This window comes from Malus domestica, chromosome 10 (genome assembly GCF_042453785.1).
Source record: "Malus domestica chromosome 10, GDT2T_hap1".
NCBI lineage: Eukaryota > Viridiplantae > Streptophyta > Magnoliopsida > Rosales > Rosaceae > Malus > Malus domestica.
In genome coordinates, this window is record NC_091670.1 from 9,865,439 (window position 1) to 9,885,350 (window position 19,912).

General features: G+C 39.0%; 1 long non-coding RNA gene across 2 annotated transcripts; it reads right to left on the reverse strand.

The window, feature by feature from the left end:
- Nucleotides 1–16,851: 16,851 nt before the first annotated feature.
- LOC139189051 (uncharacterized) lies at nt 16,852–18,169 on the reverse strand. Of its 2 annotated transcripts, XR_011572532.1 has the most exons (4): nt 17,794–18,169; nt 17,613–17,710; nt 17,432–17,505; nt 16,852–17,256 (listed from the first exon to the last, which is right to left on the reverse strand). It is a non-coding gene; the product is annotated as an uncharacterized lncRNA (long non-coding RNA). The 2 variants fall into 2 exon arrangements; XR_011572531.1 differs by lacking the exon at nt 17,432–17,505.
- Nucleotides 18,170–19,912: the final 1,743 nt, after the last annotated feature.

Here is a 19,912-nt window from a genome sequence, read left to right on the forward strand (position 1 = left end):
TGGTATCTCAAGGGCTTAATGGAAAGGGGCATTCTTATGAGAAAAACTAGTACATGTCACATTATGGGCTACACTGATGCTAACCGGGTAGGTAACTCCCTTGATAAAAAATCCACCACTAGTTTTTGTACCTTTGCTGGAGGAAACTTAGTCACTTGGAAAAGCAAGAAACAATCTGCGGTCACTAGGTCAAGTGCCGAAGCTGAGTATCGCTCTATGGCATCCGCTGCTTGTGAACTAATTCAGTTAAAAGGACTCATATCATATCTTGGCTTCCCTAGCACACAACCCATGTTCATGCACTGTGACAACCAACCTGCCATGCACATAGCATCAAATCCCATGTTTCATGAAAGAACGAAGCACATTGAAGTTGATTGCCATTATATTCGTGCCCAAGTTCAATCCAAAGTCATTGAAACTATGTTCATTCGCAACCATGACCAACTTGCAGATATTTTTACCAAAACGCTAGATTTTACTCAGTTTCAGAGGTTATTATGCTAACTAGGATCAATCAATCCCCTCGATCCAGCTTGAGGGGGAGTGTTAAAAGAAGTACAGGGTTCAAGTTGCATACGCAACTCTCTAGCCACACTTACATGTTGAGTTGCAGCCACCACTTTGCACCCTTCTCCTTAATTCTAGGTTTTATGTTTTCCTAGTAACTTGTAACTAGGATCAATCAATCAATCTATCTTGTAACTTGCAACTAGGGTTACCTGTTTTATCTGTTTGTTCATTCAGTGGCATGTTGCCCTAGTTTGTCCAATGGCTTTCAGCCATGCTCGGTCTCTTTATAAGAGCCCTCACTTGTAAATCAAATATACGATAAAATACACAAAACAAAGTTTAATCCAAAATTCGATAACTCAAATAGGAGAATTTGAACATACAACTATGTTCTTAACCACTTGAGCTATAAGCCATTTCCAATTAAAATATAATAGTGGAACAAGTTTGCCTTGTTTGAATTTCACACATACCTATTTATACACATATGATGTATTTTAGATGGAATATATGTACACATATATATTTGTGTGTGTATTATTCATTCATCACAATAAAGTTACATCATCAAAGTAACACAATAATACGATAACCAAATAGAGAAACCACAACAAATTAAACTCCTAAACCCTTATTAATCTCAACTCTTTAACTCCATCATTTTCTTAGTAACATTCAATTACTTCTTAACTCCCTCATTGAAATCTTTATTCAAATCACACTTTGGTAAGTATTTAGAGAAATTAAAGGGGTATTGTTGGTGGCAAAGATTTCTCGGGAGAAGGATCCTCGGACCTCAGCACAGTACCCTAAGGGATTGGCACTTTGGATGTGTAGTCGGGCTCTTACTTGTTGATGTGCTACAAGAAGAGGATAAAGTTAGCTATGAATTGTTCCTTTGTAGGGCCTTAGGTGTAGGCCTTGAGGCTTGCAATCAAAACTAAGTGCTAGGTGTGCCACTGCTATCTCAGTATGGCAGATGTAGAACAAGTGTGTTTAAGGTCGATTACTAGCTTCCCAAGTTACTCAGACTTCTTTTAATCAAATGATTGTTGTGGATGGGTTAAGTACACATTAAGTTCTTTTCTTGCCTTGTGAACAAGGACTTTTAGTTTATAGTCTTGTATGTTCGAATGATAGGAGTCTAGATCCCCTTAAGTCATTTGTTTGGTCCTAGATTGCTTTTAATGAAAACATACCCATTAAACTAACAGGATCTAGATGCAAATGAAACTCTTAATAGGAAAATAGATGGAAATAACTTGAATACATGCTGGATAATGCATTAAGCAATAGATCTACTAATTTAGCAAACAAACAAAGAGCTTCGGGCAAGATTTCACCTTGTCTGTCAAGGTTGAACTTTCTTGCAGTCACTTCTCTTTGAATTTACAAGGTTTATATGCTAAAAATGGATGGATGGTAAACAAGTTTTACACAAGGGAATCGATACTACACCACTAAGGGAAATAATAGAGTTTTTAAACTAGACAAAAGATAGCTTTTATAAGGAATTATCCTGAAAATGACTGGGATCGGGGCTGATTACAGCTTTTGCTAAAAGATTTGAGATCTGGGCTGATTACAGCTTTTTGGTTGCAAATTTGGCTTGAGAGCAGAGTTTGTACATTTGTTTGTTTGATTAGTTGAGTGTCCTTGTCTCTGAGGCCTCTTCTTCCTTTTATAGGCTAATTAGCTTAACTGCTGTGACTTTGCTCTTGCCCGAAAGCATTTGAAGGGTAGTGAGTCATCAACTTTTTACTTAGAATGCCACTAGAAAGTGATATTTGGCTGGTAGTAGGTTAGTCTTCATCACTTGTCACTTCAATGGTAAGCACGTGGCTTGTATCTTGGCTGAGAAGGCTTCACTTTGCCTTTGGGCTTGGTGCTAGGCTTCGAGCAAGTCCCCTTTTAGTTGGTATCCTTGGGCTTTCCTTTATCTAGGTTCAATGTTCATATATTAACCCAAACAATGCCCCCCTTAATCATTGTTGAGTCTGCAACCCAAGACGTTAATAATGATTAAATAGTCATCACATTCACTTACTCGGGACTTGCACCATTTAAAGCAGCTGTTGGTTAACTACCACCTTTGCACTAACCCACGAATTCCATCATTAATTAACCACTTACTATATAATCCTCACTTAAACTCCTCGGCAAAGTACCTTAGCCATTTCGAGCTTTCAAATTCCCAGAACTTCCCAGAACTTTCAGAAACGTCTCTTGTTCTTTAGTTCTTGCCCCCTAATTCCAACTTTCTTCCCATCTTCTCCTTAAAATCATCCAATGGCACCCAAAGTTGCTCGAACTCAATCTCCCTGCTAGATTGGTAAGGGAATTACTACCATGCGCCGCTTGCTTAATGACCTTTATCGCCTTCGGGCAGGCCTGCATGCTGAACTTTTCTTTAAGGAGGGATGAGTGCATTTCTTGGGGCATGCATAGACTTCTCAGGTCCCTGTAGCTGTAGAAAGCAACATACCCAAAAAGAAATGGTTCACTCCCAACCCATTTCAGGCTAAGTCGAGCATTTCATCTTCTAAATGGTCAAACGAGCGTCGTGGCTTCCCACTCATGAAGGATGAGACATGGACACAATGGGTCAACGAGCTCGAGCCTACCTTCAAGCAGAAGTGGATGAACAACGAAATTTATGAGCTGATTATGCTCTCCAAGACCACGGTTATTACTAAGCCCAAACTACTAACAACTGCACTCCTCTTCTGGAACTCGGGCACCAACACTTTTAACTTCAGGATGGCCCCCATGTCCCTTACCATCCTTGATATGGCTCAAGTCTTTAGGCTAAGGCCCTCGGGTAGGGTCGTAGATGTTACCCATAACTGGACTCCTTCTTCTTGCTCGACCGCTGAGAGCTCTGGCAGCTCTGGTCCCATGATTCAATTGGAATATAACTCTGCGGTTTTCAAGAGTTATGGAACTTCCTTCATGGGTTTTATCCCATTTGCCAAGAAGGAATTTGGCCCTTCTTCCTCCAAGCCAACAGAGACCAAGATCATATATACTTTCTACTGTACTGGCTTAATAAACACGTCTTCCTAAACAAGTCCAAGGGAGTAAAAGTTGAATGGACCCCTCTAGTAAAAGCACTGCACAACTTCGACGATGTGGCCACGGGCTCTTATCTCTCATCTCTACCATTTCCTGTATGAGATTACTAAAGGTGAACCATTCGAAACCAACCTTCATGGTCCAACTTGGATGATTCAGCTTTGGCTTCAATGGTATTTCCCCGAGCTTCGGGCTCCCAACCTTAAAATAACCGTTAAATCGTGAGTTTTCGTTTATAACCATTGAAAGGTTTCGTCCCATTACCCAATATCTGAATGTAAGTTTTTTGTGATTTTTGGCATATGCGATCTCGAGGTATATAAAAACAAATTTGACAGTCGGATCATTCAAATTAATTTTCCAGACTGAAAATATGAATTTCTAATAATGTTTAGAGTTTTGGCTCTTTTCCTCAAAAGAAACAATATTATTTTTTATTTAAAAAAAAATGTTTGTAGAATTTAGCGTTTCGTCGTTTCCCCCAAATAAATAAGGGTTTGGCTTCCCTTCTCTTTTTTCCCACAGTTCCCAAACTCTTGTTTTTATAAATGGCTTTTTCTCCAAATTAATTAGGGTTTTGGCGTGTCCCTCCCTTTTCTCCCACAATTTCCAAAAATGTTTTGTAGAATTTGTTCCACCCACATCCAAAAAAAAAGGGAGGGAAAATAAAAAGGATATCATGCGCTTGATTAGATTAGGGCTACATCTATGTTGTTCTCTATATTAACACCTCTAACCTTGATTAGATTAGGGCTACATCAATTCCTCAACGTTGTTTACCTATGATTACATATTAACACCTCTAACCTTGATTACAATTTCAATCTTTTTTTTACATGATATTGTGTGTATTACCTATGCTTACATTTTACAATTTTATTGAAGGAAAAAATGGACAACAAAAAGAATATTGCTATGGAAGAACAAAATGAAGTAAATGATTGGGTCATATACAAGGAGGTGATTGGTGGCCCAAGTCATGGTCGTCTTCTTGGTGTAGGTGCTGCCTTTAGTACTAAAGATGCATATCCCTCAAATAGCCAAAGTTGTAATAAACGTATGTGCTTAGAACGTGAAGAAAGCAATGAGAAATTGAAGGACCAAGTCAACACTTTAACAGATAAGTTCAATTCTTTGCAAGAATTAGTTGAAAGATTGATACCAAACAGCTCAAATAATTATGCCGCTCAGAACCATCTGCTTATCTGGTAAATTGTTTTATTTCATTTTTATTGTTTGTCTTACAGTTGAATAATATATTATTTCTTTACTTAAGTACTCTATTGTTTGTTTGACAAGAGAATGTTGAAAGTTGGTCAGATGCTCAACATGAAGATTAGTAGTGCATCATACTTTCATTTTGATATTACCAAATAACCAAACTTGTTAAGTTTTATTCGTGGGGTATTGCTTTTTTTTCTTTTTCCAATTTAAGTATTGTCTATTTTCTTTTTTAAATAATTTTATGAATAATTTCGTTTGGATGTTGAGAAATTTAATACAATGGTTTGGTTAATTTATTAGTAACGATTACATACCTATTTTTATCATATTTTAATTTCAATATATAATTTGATTATAAATATAATAATAAATTTTTAGATTGTAAATTCCTCTCGTTAATGTGCACATTTCTAACAAAAACGTTCCTATAGGAAATACCCATTTTCAACCAAATATTGATTACGAAAAAATTTGCGACGACTAAATATGGCCAATAATATATATTTCCAATGAAATTTCATTGTAAGAAATATATATCACCGACGGAACTTCACCATTGCAAATATATATATTCGACGAGGCTTCTTTGTCGAAAATATATATATTCTTGAAGAAGCTTGCCATTACAAATATGTATTACCGACAAGGCTTCACCATTGGAAGTACATATTTTCGACGACGCTTGATAAATATGTTTTTGTGCCTATTTTTGTCAAGCCGTTACGTATTTTCAACAACCTCGTATGGTCGGTAATTGTAATTGCGATGATTGTGCACTCTCGTAAATAAAGATTATTTTGTTGGAAAAAAAATTTCTGACACAATTGTTTGGTTGGAAAAAAAGTCATCATAAAAATATTTGTCGTCGTTTGAAAAGTAATTTCAACAACTCTATAATTATTTACGACCACATTTCCATGTTGAAAATAAAAGTTTGCCATTTTGAAAATTCATTTCTGATAAAAAACTAACTACTAACGACAAGTCTTGTGCGTCGAAGATGAATTAATTCCAATGGCTAGTTGGGAAAAAAGTATTTTCAATGGGACAATTTCCGACGTCCTGCAAGGAATTTTTCTCGTCAGAAATAAGTATTTGTGATGGCAAAATACCCTTTTCAACGACATGTGACCCTCGCTAATGACACTTAGTTTTGTAGTGGAAATTCACCATGCTAGTAACTAATTAGTTACATAAACTAAATGTAAGGCTTGATTTAGTTTTTTTTATCACTAAAATACATATCACTCACTTGAATTTAGATGGTGATGAGAAAAGAATTCGGATGAAGAGGGATTGGGATGTCTACAGCTCCTTAAGACATGAGTAAAACCTTATTCATAGAAAGACGCAACGGCAGTGCATCCTAGATGAACCAAAGTCCCATTTTACTCAAAGAGCTTACTCCAGTCTTGCCAGGAATCATGCAATTCAACACCATTAAATTAACCATCCCATCAGGTAAAGTTTCTGACTTCGCAACAAAACCTTACAAACACAAAAATCATAACCCAATTTACACAATAAAATTTACGAAGGTATATAAATAGAGAAACATTGTTGGAAGCTTATATTACATGCAATGACTGGAGAAATAATTCGCTATAAAAATTTTTATTTGTGTTATCAAATAATTTGTAGCAACACTAGTACAAAAACATGTTTGGACGGCGGAGCAAATTTCGTCTTGCAAAGTATGTTTGCCCAACGCTAAACACAAAACGTCGCGCAAACGGCCTTTGCACAACGAAACTTTGCACGACGCCAATCTTCGTCATCCAAAGGCCGTTAGGACGCGTCGCGCAAGATTTTGGCGCCAAACCAAGAATGCTTTATCGCTTTTTTCCCAACATTGCGCGACGTGGGTGCACCTCTGTCGCACAAAATAACTTTGAACATGTTGGTGTACTTCCGTCGTGCAAAACTGTTTTGCGTGATGCCAATCTTCATCGCACAAAGTCAATGACTTTTTTCCCACCACTTAATCAGTTTGGGAGGCAGAAACTGCAAACCAGTTGCAGCTCCTCCCTTGACGTATAATGTAATTGTGCTAAGTTTTAATTGTATTCTTCTGTGGTATCCACTAGTGTAAATATTTTAAATTGAAGATCAAATTAGTTCATTGCATTCATATAGGGTCAAGGAGTGTAGCTATAAAAATTCATCAAAATCGAAATTAAAATAACCGTTAAATCATGATTTTTTGTTTATAATCGTAAAAAAGGTTTGTCCCATTACTTGATCTCTGAATGTTTATAACCGTCGAAATGGTTTGTCCCATTACTTGATATTATAGTGGGTTTTATGTAAAAAAAAAATGAATTTGAAGGGAGTAAAGTCACATTTTTAGTAAATTTTATAATATATATTTTTTTAAATATAACTTGCGCGACGCCACGATGTGGTCGTTGTGCTAAACCACTTTGTGCGACAAAGGTGTGCATTCATTGATCAAAATAGCTTTACGCGATGTAGGTGCACCTTCGTTGCGCAAAACAGTTTTGCGTGATGAAGACTGCGGTCATGCAAAACTGCTTTGCAAGACGAAGGTGCACCTACGTCGTGCAAAGCTATTTTGCGCGACGAATGCACACCTTCGTCGCACAAAGTCAACACCTTTGTGGTATAACATAAGATTTTGTGGTATCTACTTGTGTAAGTATTTTAAATTGATGATCGAATTCATTCATTGTATTTATATAGGGTCAAGGAGTGTAGCTGTAAAACATAATCAAAATTGGAGTTAAAATAACCATTAAATCATGATTTTTCGTTGACAACCGTCGAAAAGTTTTATCCAGTTACTTGATCTCTGAATGTTTGTTTTTTGCGATTTTTTGTGTATACAATCTCGAAGCATATACAAATAAGTTTGCAGGGTGGATCATTGAAATTAGCTTCGTAGAATGCGTATCCCATCAAAACGATAGATTCACTAACACTTACATTTTATTTATACTTTCATTAAGTATAACATAAAGATTTTGTGTTATCCACTAGTGTAAATATTTTAAATTAAAGATAGAATTCATTCATTGTATTCATATAGGGTCAAGGAGTGTAGCTGTAAAAAATCATCAAAATCGGAGTTAAAACTACCATTAAATCGTGATTTTTCGTTTATAACCGTCGAAAAGTTTTGTCCCGTTACTTGATCTTTGAATGTTTATTTTTTGCGATTTTTGGCGTATACGATCTCAAAGTATATACAAACATGTTTGACGGTTGGATCATTGAAACTAGTTTGTAGAATGTGTAACCCTTCAAGTTCAATGGTATATATATTTATTAAGTAGCTTTATATTTATTTATTTTGTAGGTATAACACTTAAGAAATTGAATGGTATGTATATTTATTAAGTACCTTTAAATTTATTATTGTAGTTCGGATTGGATTTTTGTTAGAAAAATATATTATTGTGGGTTTTATGTAAAAAAAAATTGAATTTGAAGGGAGTAAAGTCACATTTTCAGTAAACTTTATAATTTGTTTTTTTAAAAAAAATATAACTTGTGCGATGCCACGATGGGGTCGTTGCGCAAAACCACTTTGCGCGATGAAGATGTGCATTCGTAGCGCAAAATAACACCTAAGTCGTGCAAAACAATTTTGCGCGACGAAGATTGTTGTCATGCAAAACTACTTTGAGTGACGAAAGTGCAACTACGTCACGCAAAGTTATTTTGCATGACGAATGCACACCCTCGTTGCACAAAGTCACCAACTTTGTGGTATAATATAAGATTTTATGGTATCCACTTGTGTAAATATTTTAAATTGACGATCAAATTAGTTCATTGTATTCATATAGGATCAACGAGTATAGCTATAAAAAATCATCAAAATCAAAGGTAAAATAACCGTTAAATCGTGATTTTTCGTTTATAACCGTCGAAAAGTTTTGTCTCATTACTTGATCTTTGAATGTTTATTTTTTACGATTTTTGACGTATGTGATCTCGAAGTATCTACATACATGTTTGACGGTTTGATCGTTGAAACTAGTTTCGTAGAATGTGTATTCCATCAAAACAATAGATTCACTAACACTTAAGAGTTTATTTATACTTTCATTAACTATAACATAAGAGTGAGGAGGTTTTTAACACGTGCCAACGTTTAACTCATAAAGAATAGAATGCAAGATAAAAGTTGTTACAGTTCCAGTTTATAGTTTGTAACTCCTCGCATGAGTTTTCTGCCCTGATATTGTTAAGTTTCAGTATCTTCGGGCTCTTTACCCGTTGGTTCTGCTATTGTTTTAACTTTTACATATTATTTACAGCCTTGCAAGAATTATGCACAGCTTTGGTAGGCTTATTGTTGAGATTGTCAAAAATTTCGTTGCACTATGATGTGATTAAAAATTAAAACAATATCATGTTCCTTTGTGTTGATGGCACATCTGTATATGTAGGTTTAATGAATTTGGTGTTGATGGTGGCCCTGCTGCAAAGGACTTGGCTCCTAAGTTTAATGTGTTCAAGAAAAATTTGTCTACTAAGCTAGGGGTTACAATACCGGAGATAGACGTAAGTCTTTTTATTTCTTTCTCTACAGTTTCTCCCTTGGATTCTATGGTCATGTTGCACATTTGTAGTTTGACTTTTGATGTTGGAATTCAAATTTCAATTAGATTGCTCAGTTAGTGGGTCGTTTCCCAAAAGCGAAAATGGACATGGTCATGGAGTTAAACCCAATTCTTTTGAATTGGGTGGTAATTCAGGTTGATATATAAGTAGTTGATCTTTTTTTGATTTCTTATTTTGATGTTTCTCTTAGCAAATAGTCTTGTTAGTGTTCATGACAGCAATTTGTTCTAAGCATGAGTTGAAATTTTAAAACAGGTTGCATTATTTTCGATGATTAGATTGTGGTAAATATTCCCTTCCAAGTATATTTCTCTTCATTTTTCTTGTGCATTAACCTTAGGTTCCTCAATATGACCATACCTGGTCTTCTAATTAGATTCAGGATAACCTGTTTGTATCTTGGCATTCGTTGGATTTTGCTGAATGTTGGCTTATCTCAGAGAATTATTGGTACAAATATTCCTCTGTTGCTGCTTCTGTGTTTTCGCATTATCTTTTTACATGGGTTGTTTTGTTGGTTAATTTTTTTTAATCGGGTTGTCTTTAAATATATGCATTGGTAATTGGTTTGGATATATATGGTTTGTTGCTTATGAGGGCATTTCTTGGATTTTATTTTTTGTGTTTGGTGAAATATTAGGACTTGGGTTCAATGCAGTTTTCAGAAATTGGATATTTTTGTTGTGACTAGGGAATCATATTTGCAAGTGGATTTCTAGTGGTATATAGCATTCCTAGTTTGGTGACTCGTTGTTGCTGCTCAGAAGCTCGATAGTCATGGCAAGGTTGTTCAGTGTCAGGGGAAGGCATGGGTTAGTGAGACGGGTATCTCCTCTTCCAGATTAACCACAGGATAGGTCATCGCTTTGACGAAGGAAGTGGCAACCCTAAAAGGTCAGCTTACGACCCAACAAGCAGCACGAGAGGCCAAAACAGCAGTTTGGGAAGCCCGGGAAGCCGAGATTACAGCCTAGTTTTTGGCCCAGGACGAGAAGATGAGTATGATCTTGTGAGCCTTACAGATGTTCGGCCTCCAAATCCTAATGCCAGCACCTGACCTTACTCCATCTTCGACCTCCAACCACTTCACCCAGCCGATACCTAGTAGCCTGATGCATCAAGCCTAGAAGACTACTTGTTGTAGTTTTTTCCTTTATATTCAAACATCTTGTATGTACATTTTCATATTTTATAATTAAATACTTTTTTTTGGTTTATTAATTATTGTTTAGAATTTAATTACAATATTTATTAAAAATTAAATAAAAAATATTTTTACAAAAAAAAAAAAACAAGGGTTTGCGCGGTGAAGAAGTGACTTACGTCGCGCAAAACTACATTGCGCGACGCAGGTCCCTACATCGCGCAAACCCTGCTTTCACTACCTTGGCATGACGGTTGGTGAGCGACAAAGGTTCGTTAGGCTAATTTTTACACAACATTTTTTGACTTTGCGCAACGAAGGACCTGCGTTGCGCAAAATGTTTTTTGTACTAGTGCAAACATCATTGAGAAGATATTGGGAATTTCGTAAGATGAAGACTCCATGCATGTTTCTATTTTTTGATTCCTAGATTGAAATGAGATTTGTGAAAGGATATATTGGCATATCAGTTTTATTTGAGGGGTTCAACACATCCTTACTTATTTTTATTTTTCAATTTTTTCCAATAAAATGAATTTTTACGATCATCGTATGTAGTGGCAGAGCCACATAGAGGCTAGAAGAGGCCTATCCTGGAATTTCCGATTTATATGTGTTATCTGCCAACCATTTGCCTTACAATAATGATAATATGGCTCGTTGGTCTTTGGGTTTTGCAGTTGCTAGTGGTCCTGGTGTCGAGACTTGCCCTATACCAAGTGCCAACATGATTTAGATTTCTTAAAATAAGAGTAAAATTTTCTAAAAAAACTAAAATAAGAGTAAAATTTTACAAAGAGTAAAAAACCTTATAATTTGCTTTTTGTTCCAGTTCTATTGGATTAAGAATGCGATTGTGTAAACCCTAGTGTATTCAAGAATATCTTTATATATTCCCTTTAGTAGTTAAATTCCTATTAAAGTTGTAATCCTAACAGGTTAAGGATCTAACCTTCCCTACTACTATAAATAAAGGCACAATGGGGTGATACAACACACACCTCATAATTACATCTCTCTCTTCTCTCTCTGTTGCCGCTGGTCCCTCTCTCGCTTTGTCCTAAATACAGTTCAGTCAAATAGACCTACAACACGTTATCAGCATGCGAAGCTAAGGAACTAAAGGATTGGGGAGGAGGCTTTTACAACATCAAGGGCTTTCAATTATTTTCTGTCAATCAGGTTCTTTTAAAATAAATTAAGATATTTGAAAAAACCTTGAAGTATAAAAACATTCCCCATTAACATTCAATTATATATGCACATATATTTTGCCAATATATATACTTGTTCATGCAATACACGATTATGCTATGTGAAATTTGTGAGTCAAAGTATCAAAATTAATTTAGAAGAACTTAGGGGTTTTAACCCTAGATTCGAAATTTTTTTTTGGGATTTGCTGTGGCTGCACGCGGCTCTGCCGAGTCAATATGGTTGGCCCACAGCCACGCCATAACCAAGACGATGTTGTTTCAACGCCATAGACCATTGTACAACAGCTCCATGGGCTTGCTGTCCCTATATTGTCCAATCTATTGAATTAATTAAAGTGACTAGCAGTCCATTAATCTGACAATTAATCTAAAATTATTGGCATGAAACTAACTTTTTGGCAATTAACGATTCAATAAATTATTTTGTTTCTTTGAACCATTGACTATCTTTCGTGTCCCGAATCACTCATACTTGAGTTCCTGAAGCAATCCACAAATCCATTACACTTTGTTGTATATTGTCTTATGTGCTCTTGTAGGTACCCCTATATATGAACTGAGATAACTAAATTGAACTTGTAGTTTTGAATTTAGTGCCTTTGAAACTGGAAGTTTTCATTCAAAACTTACCACATGAAACCCGTAGCTTTCATGCTTAAATTAAACCAATACATGTCTATAGAACCCAAATGTTCTATGATATATATCTATGGATTTCCATACGACTAACCACGTTTTGTTGTACCTTCTTGTTTGTACCATACTTGACCAATCCCGAAACTACCGAGCACCGGCCAACGCTATACTGTCAAGGACCCAGAAGAGTTCCCCTCCGACCAGGAGGCCAATCACTACTCGACACGTGTCAAGATTAGAAGCCAATCAGAGCGCAGCACGTGTCAACATCAAGAACCAATCATAACATGACACATGTCAATGTGACAAAGCTACAAGTTTTTCTATAAATAGGGGTCATTCCCCCACAATATGGCCTAATGCCATTTTGTGTTAAATCATTCACAAGAACTCACTAAATTGAGAGCTTGATCCTTTGTACTTGTGTAAGCCCTTCACTACTAATAAGAACTCCTCTACTCCGTGGACGTAGCCAATCTGGGTGAACCACGTACATCCTGTGTTTGCTTCTCTGTCTCTATTCATTTACGTACTTATCCTCACTAGTGACTGAAGCAACCAAGCAACCAAGCGAAGGTCACAAAACCTGAGACTTTCTGTTGTACCAAAGTCTTCGCTGATTTTGTGCATCAACATTTGGCGCCGTCTGTGGGAAACGACACTTATTCCTACTCTCTTCAGCTGTGTCAAGCTGGTTTCTATCATTCGTACACTTTCTTTTGATCAGGCATCCCTCTCCAGCATGGGAAGCGAAGGAAGCCACAGCACACAGAATGACACCCCCCTTGCACATAGTGCGAAACAACGAAAGAAGGAAGGAAAACGAGTTCTTCTTCAAGCTAAAGTCGATGAGTTGGAAGCTCAGAACAACAAGATAGCAATGAGGAATGAGGTCCTCCAGGAGCAATATGAGAAGCTCTTCGAGACACTCCACGAAGCTAGGCAAGCTCAGACACGCGAGCTTGTTGCCCCCGTGGAAGTCAACCATCAACTGGGTGCCCTCCAACATGGAGGGTCACATGCATTCGACATAGATATCCCTGATAGGGAACAGATTACCCCTCGACTTGATAATCAACATGAGGCTTCTCTTAACCCAGTTGCTTCGACCCGAACCATGAGAAGTGGAGGGAGACACCTCTTTGCTGAAGGGGCAGAAGGATCGAAAGCCGTCTTTCGCGATTGTCGGGATTTCCTGAAGCAACGTCGAGAGAATTCCATCCATATAAGCTCAAAGATCAATGACCCAAGGATTTCTGAGAGACTCGGTCCCCTGCCACGGCCCGAGCCGGCCACCAATTTGGGGAAGGGGCAACAAGTCCTAGAGAGACATGAGGGTACAGGGGACTCAGAGGTGTTCCGACAGACATACCCTGGAAGCCAGTACAGCGAGTCCAGGGAAAAATCACATGCCCTTGATCAAACCTTCCTAATTCCAAGAGGAGATGGAGATTTACGAAGGAAAGCTCCAGTGGCACATAACTCCGCTCAGGACCCCCTTGTCCTACAACTTCTTGAGGAAGTAAACAAGTTGAAGGCTGAACGTCAGGCTGAAATACCTGACTGGAACCAACCCAGGCCTGGCCCTCTTACAAGGAGGATCCTCAACACCCCCCTTCAAGCAAAGACAAAGCAAAAGCTTGGCTTGCAACTTTATACTGGAAAAGAGGACCCGATTGAGCACCTTAACCTCTTTGAGTCCACCATGGCATACCGGATGCATACCGACGAAGAGCGATGTCTTCTCTTCCCCTCCACCCTCTCTAGTGGAGCTCTAAATTGGTATTGTCGTCTTACACCTGAGACGGTAGACTCATTTGAGGAATTGAGGAAACTATTTGTTTCCCAACACATTTTCCAAACCGATCGCTTGCACTCTGCAGATGACTTGTACACTATCCGCCAGAAGCCAGACGAGTCATTACGTATGTATGTTGGCCGCTTCAGCCATGAATACTCCCGGTGTGCCGAGGCAGACGACAAGACTGCCCTCAAAGCCTTCACGGCAGGCCTACGTGATTGTTTCTTTAAATACATGATCAATGCCAATACTTGGAAGACTTACTCTGAGGTGATGGCGCAGGCTTATAACCATGCCTCCGCCGAGGCAAAGACATATCAGGAGAAACCCCCTACAACCATCCTTTATCAACAAGTGGGAGGTGGAAGCCAGACTCACCTAAATGAGAAGACCTCGCCTTTCCAAACAGCAGTGGCACCTCCCCATGCCTTGCATAATGCTTCACCGAATCAACAGACATATCAATTTCAAGGCAAGAGGAAGGATTTCCATCCTCACCACTCTCCTTTCAGTAAAAAGAGTAAGGGACACTATCCCGATAACCAAGGGTATCGCCACAATAGCGCTCGTCCCCAGGCAGTCAATGCAGTGGGTCAAACCCGCGTCAAGGGTATCGCCACAATAGCGAGGTTTTAGCCTGCCATACTTAAGGTGTCTTACGCCTGCCGAGGCGGAAATCGTCCTTCGGGAAATACATGAGGGAGTCTGTGGAGATCATGCTGGATCTCGGTCCCTAGCACACAAGACTTTTCGCCAAGGATATTACTGGCCAACACTCCACCAGGATGCCATCAAAGTATCCCGCTCATGTGACAAATGTCAACGATATGCAACTATTCCTCATTCCCCTCCAGAGCCTCTTACTCCTATGATCAGCCCTTGGCCCTTCGCCCAGTGGGGACTTGATTTGATCGGCCCAATGCCGGCAGGGAAGGGCAAAGTCTGTTACGCAGTCGTTGCAGTGGACTACTTCACAAAGTGGGCCGAAGTAGAACCCTTGGCAACCATTACTGAGGCAAAGATAGAAGACTTCGTGTGGAAGAACATCCTTTGTAGATTCGGCATTCCCAATGCGATAGTCACTGACAATGGGCGACAGTTTGACAACAAGAAGTTCAGGTTGTTCTGCTCTAAGTTCAACATCAACTTATGCTTTGCCTCTCCAGCTCATCCCCAGTCTAATGGACAAGTTGAGGCCATCAACAAAATAATCAAGCGCACTTTGAAAACCAGCTTGGACAAAGCTAAAGGCTGTTGGCCAGAATTTGTACCCCAAGTTCTTTGGTCATATCGCACTTCATATCGGACTTCAACAGGAGAAACTCAATTCTCACTTGCCTTTGGCACAGAGGCGGTTGTCCCTGTTGAGCTCGAGCAAGCAACATTCCGAGTCCAAAACTACATTCAAAGTGAAAATGACAAACAACTCACCCTCAACTTGGATTTAGTCGAGGAACACAGAAACCAAGCTCACTTGAGGAATGTCGCCTACAAGCAGCGCATCTCCAACTATTATGACTCTAGGGTCAAGCCTCGTTCTTTCAAAATAGGAGACTGGGTCTTAAAGAAAAGATTACTCTGCGACAGAGTCCCGAGTGAAGGCACACTTAGTCCAAACTGGGATGGACCGTATGAAGTCATTGGCATCAGTCGCCCTGGCTCTTACACACTTAGAAGCTCTGATGGCAAGACCCTTGGCCATCCATGGAACGCTGATCACTTGAAGTACTACTACAAATAGACTCACGATGTACAAGTGTTGAGCTATAGCCGTTCGGCATCCTATGTAATGAAGGCCATTTGGCAATGAATTCAATAAAGAGGTAATTTAGCCAACTCAGCCCTCACTCTTTTACATTCATAGCAAGCGATGCCAGAACCCTTCTCAATCAGAAAGCAATCTGTCTTCCACAGTCACTACAAAACAAGCAAATGAAGACCATGTCAAGCGCCAAAAAAAAAAAAAAAAAAAAAAAAAAAAAAAAAACAGCTTCATCCAAAAAGCTTCACCTAAAAAGCTTCACCCAAAAAGCTTCACCCGAAAAGCTTCACCTCCAAAGCTTCACCTAAAAAGCTTCACCTAAAAAGCTTCACCCACAAAGCTTCACCTAAAAAGCTTCACCCAACAAGCTTCACCCGAAAAGCTTCACCTCTAAAGCTTCACCCACAAAGCTTCACCTAAAAAGCTTCACCCACAAAGCTTCACCCAAAAAAAAAAAACTTCACCCGAAAAGCTTCACTTAAAAAAGCTTCACCTACAAAGCTTCACCTAAAAAATCTTCACCTAGAAAGCTCCCTCTACATACTTTCACCATCAAAGCTTCACCATCAAAGCTTCACCTAGAAAGCTTCATCTACAAAGCTTCACCATCAAAGCTTCACCTAGAAAGCTTCATCTACAAAGCTTCATCTACAAAGCTTCACCATCAAAGCTTCACCTAGAAAGCTTCATCTACAAAGCTTCATCTACAAAGCTTCACCATCAAAGCTTCACCTAGAAAGCTTCAACACCAAAGCTTCACCTACAAAGCTTCAACACAAAACCTTGCTCCAAATAAACAAATTTTGTTCACAAAACCCAAGATGCCCTTGAACTTGTACAAAAACACTTGGGTAAACATAAACATTTTTTGTTTTACACCCACAAGGGCCCAAAATTTTCCTTCTTATTTATTCACTTATATATGTTCCCAAACATATTATAATAGATCCAACAACAAGCCAAAGTCCCAAGTTTCATAATGGACAAAAGTACAAGCAATTCATCAATAATGAAGGTGCTACAAAAATTGGAATCTGCCCCAAAATAGAAATCCAACCCAAGAGACTTTTTCTCTCTCTCCCTCTTCCGCCTCCTTTCATCTATCAAATTTCTGCAACCTCTGCTCTTCTCCAATGGAGCTGAATTTTGGACACCCTATAGTTCTTGAGCATATGAACAACTTTCAAGAAGGAACCATTTCTGTTTGAGCGACGGAAATTAAAGTGTTGAAGCTCCAAACATGATAGTCGGCTTCTTGCAGATTTCGAAGCTGTTGTGATGTTTCGAAGATCTGGAAATATTTAACCGTTAGTTCATCCTGAATTTTTGATATGTTATGAAAGAGTCGATGAGGAACAACTTCAATGAAGAAAGCATACCGATCTGAACAAGAGAAAATGGAGTTTCGAAGCTCACAACAAATCTGACGGGTTGACAGAAAAATAATAACCAATCATTCATCATACCTGGATTTCTGGAGTTATACTACTCCGAGGGATCTCAAATTTGGATATGTTGTAGTTCACGAGCTGAGGAACAACTTCAATGAAGAAAGCATACCGATATGAACAAGAGAAAATGGAGTTTCGAAGCTCACAACAAATCTGACGGGTTGACAGAAAAATAATAACCAGTCATTCATCATACCTGGATTTCTGGAGTTATACTGCTCCGAGGGATCTCAAATTTGGATATGTTGTAGTTCACAAGCTGAGGAACAACTTCAATGAAGAAAGCATGCTGATCTGAGCAAGAGAAAATAGAGTTTCAAAGCTCACAACAAATCTGACGGGTTGACAGACAAATGATAAACAGTCACTCATCATACCTGGATTTCTGGAGTTATACTGCTCCGAGGGACCTCAAATTTGGATATGTTGTAGTTCACAAGTTAGGGAACAACTTTGATGAAGAAAGTATGTTGATCTGAACAAGAGAAAATGGAGTTTCGAAGCTCACAACAAGTCTGACGGATTAACAGAACATTGATGAACAGTTACTCATCATACTTGAATTTCTGAAGTTGTACTACTCCGATGGATCTCAAATTTGGATATGTTGTAGTTCACAAGATAAGGAAAAACTTTCATGAAGACGACTTTGCAATCTGAGCTATAGAGAAAGGTGTTATCTTGCATCCACTCAGGCTGATTAGTGGAAACGAAAAGCAATTCCACCAAAGAAAAGATGAAAAAGAGAGAAAAGCTACTAATTGCACTTGATCTTGTCTAGTCAATAGCATGCAGCATCAAACACACAAAAGTTGGAAATATTTTTAGATAAAGCATATACGAATGTGTGACATCGAAACAAGAATTCGTTACTTTGACAAATTAGTAACACGCGAGACACCTCATTCGGCAACTCTCTTCGCCTGAAGACTTGGGGGACTCCCACCATATGCTACTGCACCTTGATACTCGGCAGTCTCACAACCACTCAGTGACTTGGATTTTTCAAGTCTCCAACCGAGAAGTTTCCTCACTCGGGAAATTAAGGGAACACTACCTCAAACTACATGCTTCACTCACAAAGCTTCAACAATACAGGTTTCAACAAAAGCAAAAATTCAAAGAACTTTATGAAGAAGGCTTTGGTGTATTTAACACAATATGTTGAAATGAAGCAAAGCTTATTTATTAATATTTTCGATAAGCCACAAATATGTACATATACATGAGTCAAAATAAACAAACAAAAGGGAGCCTTCACAAAGGTTGCTTAGGGGAAGTCTCAGCAGTCGGTAGAGCCCCAGAAAGAGAAAGCACCGGAGGGTGGTTATCCGGAGCCTCAGTACTTGACAAAACCCCAGAAGGAGGAGGCATTGGAGGTTCATCATTTGAAGCTTCATTACCAGGTACAACCCTAGAGGACGAAGGCAATAAATGCCTTTGGAACAAACCCACAAACCGCTGATGATCAAGTAAAACCTTACCATCAGATTCCTTCATCTGGTCAAGCTTCCTCTTCATGTTTGTAGCATAGTCATGGGCGAGCCGGTGCAACTGCTTATTCTCATGCTTGAGCCCTCTAATCTCCTGTTTGAGACTCATCACTTCAGCAGCCAATGATTCAACTTGGCGGGTTCTAGCAAATAGGCGTTGGGCCATATTAGACACAGAACCTGCACACTGAACACTAAGAGCCAGAGAGTCCTTAACAGCCAACTCATCAGACCGTTTGGAAAGCAGTCTATTATCTTTGGGAGTGAGAAGGTTCATGGCCACCACTGCAGCGGTCATATCATTCTTCATCACAGAATCCCCAACGGTAAGAGGACCAGTAGGGGATATGAAGGATGGGCGCCATATGTTGTCTGGAGAAGGCGTGGCTGTCTCTTCTCCAAGGTTCAAGTCAAAACGACGGTCGGAGGGTCCAGACATTTTCAAATGTGTTGAAGAAGGAAGAGGTCAGACAAATCAAGATCTTAGAAGTGCAAGAAATGAGCTTCTACTGGTAGAGATTCAAGTGTGCTGTGGAACTTAATGCCAGCCTCTATAAAAATCTGCACTCGACGGAGCTTCAGAAATCGAAGAGGCGTTTGCTTTCTCAAAAGCTGGGCTGCTCAGAAACCACGAGGGCCGATCTCAGAAATCGAAGAGGCGTTTGCTTTCTCAAAAGCTGGGCTGCTCAGAGACCACGAGGGCCGATCTCAGAAATCGAAGAGGCGTTTGCTTTCTCAAAAGCTGGGCTGCTCAGAGACCACGAGGGCCGATCTCAGAAATCGAAGAAGCACCTGCTTTTTCAGCCTCGTCAGCACCTGTCACATGCACACTCAGCTTTGCGGAAATTACGGGCAATCTGTCGAAGATTTCTGGTGAAGTAGAAAGCACGTGAATCTTACTGTTCAATCACCGCTCTCCATATGCACCATCAACTCCTCGGGTACCACATATAACTTTGTCAAAGATCTCTGACAAAGTTTAGGCACGAGAATTTCGAAGTTC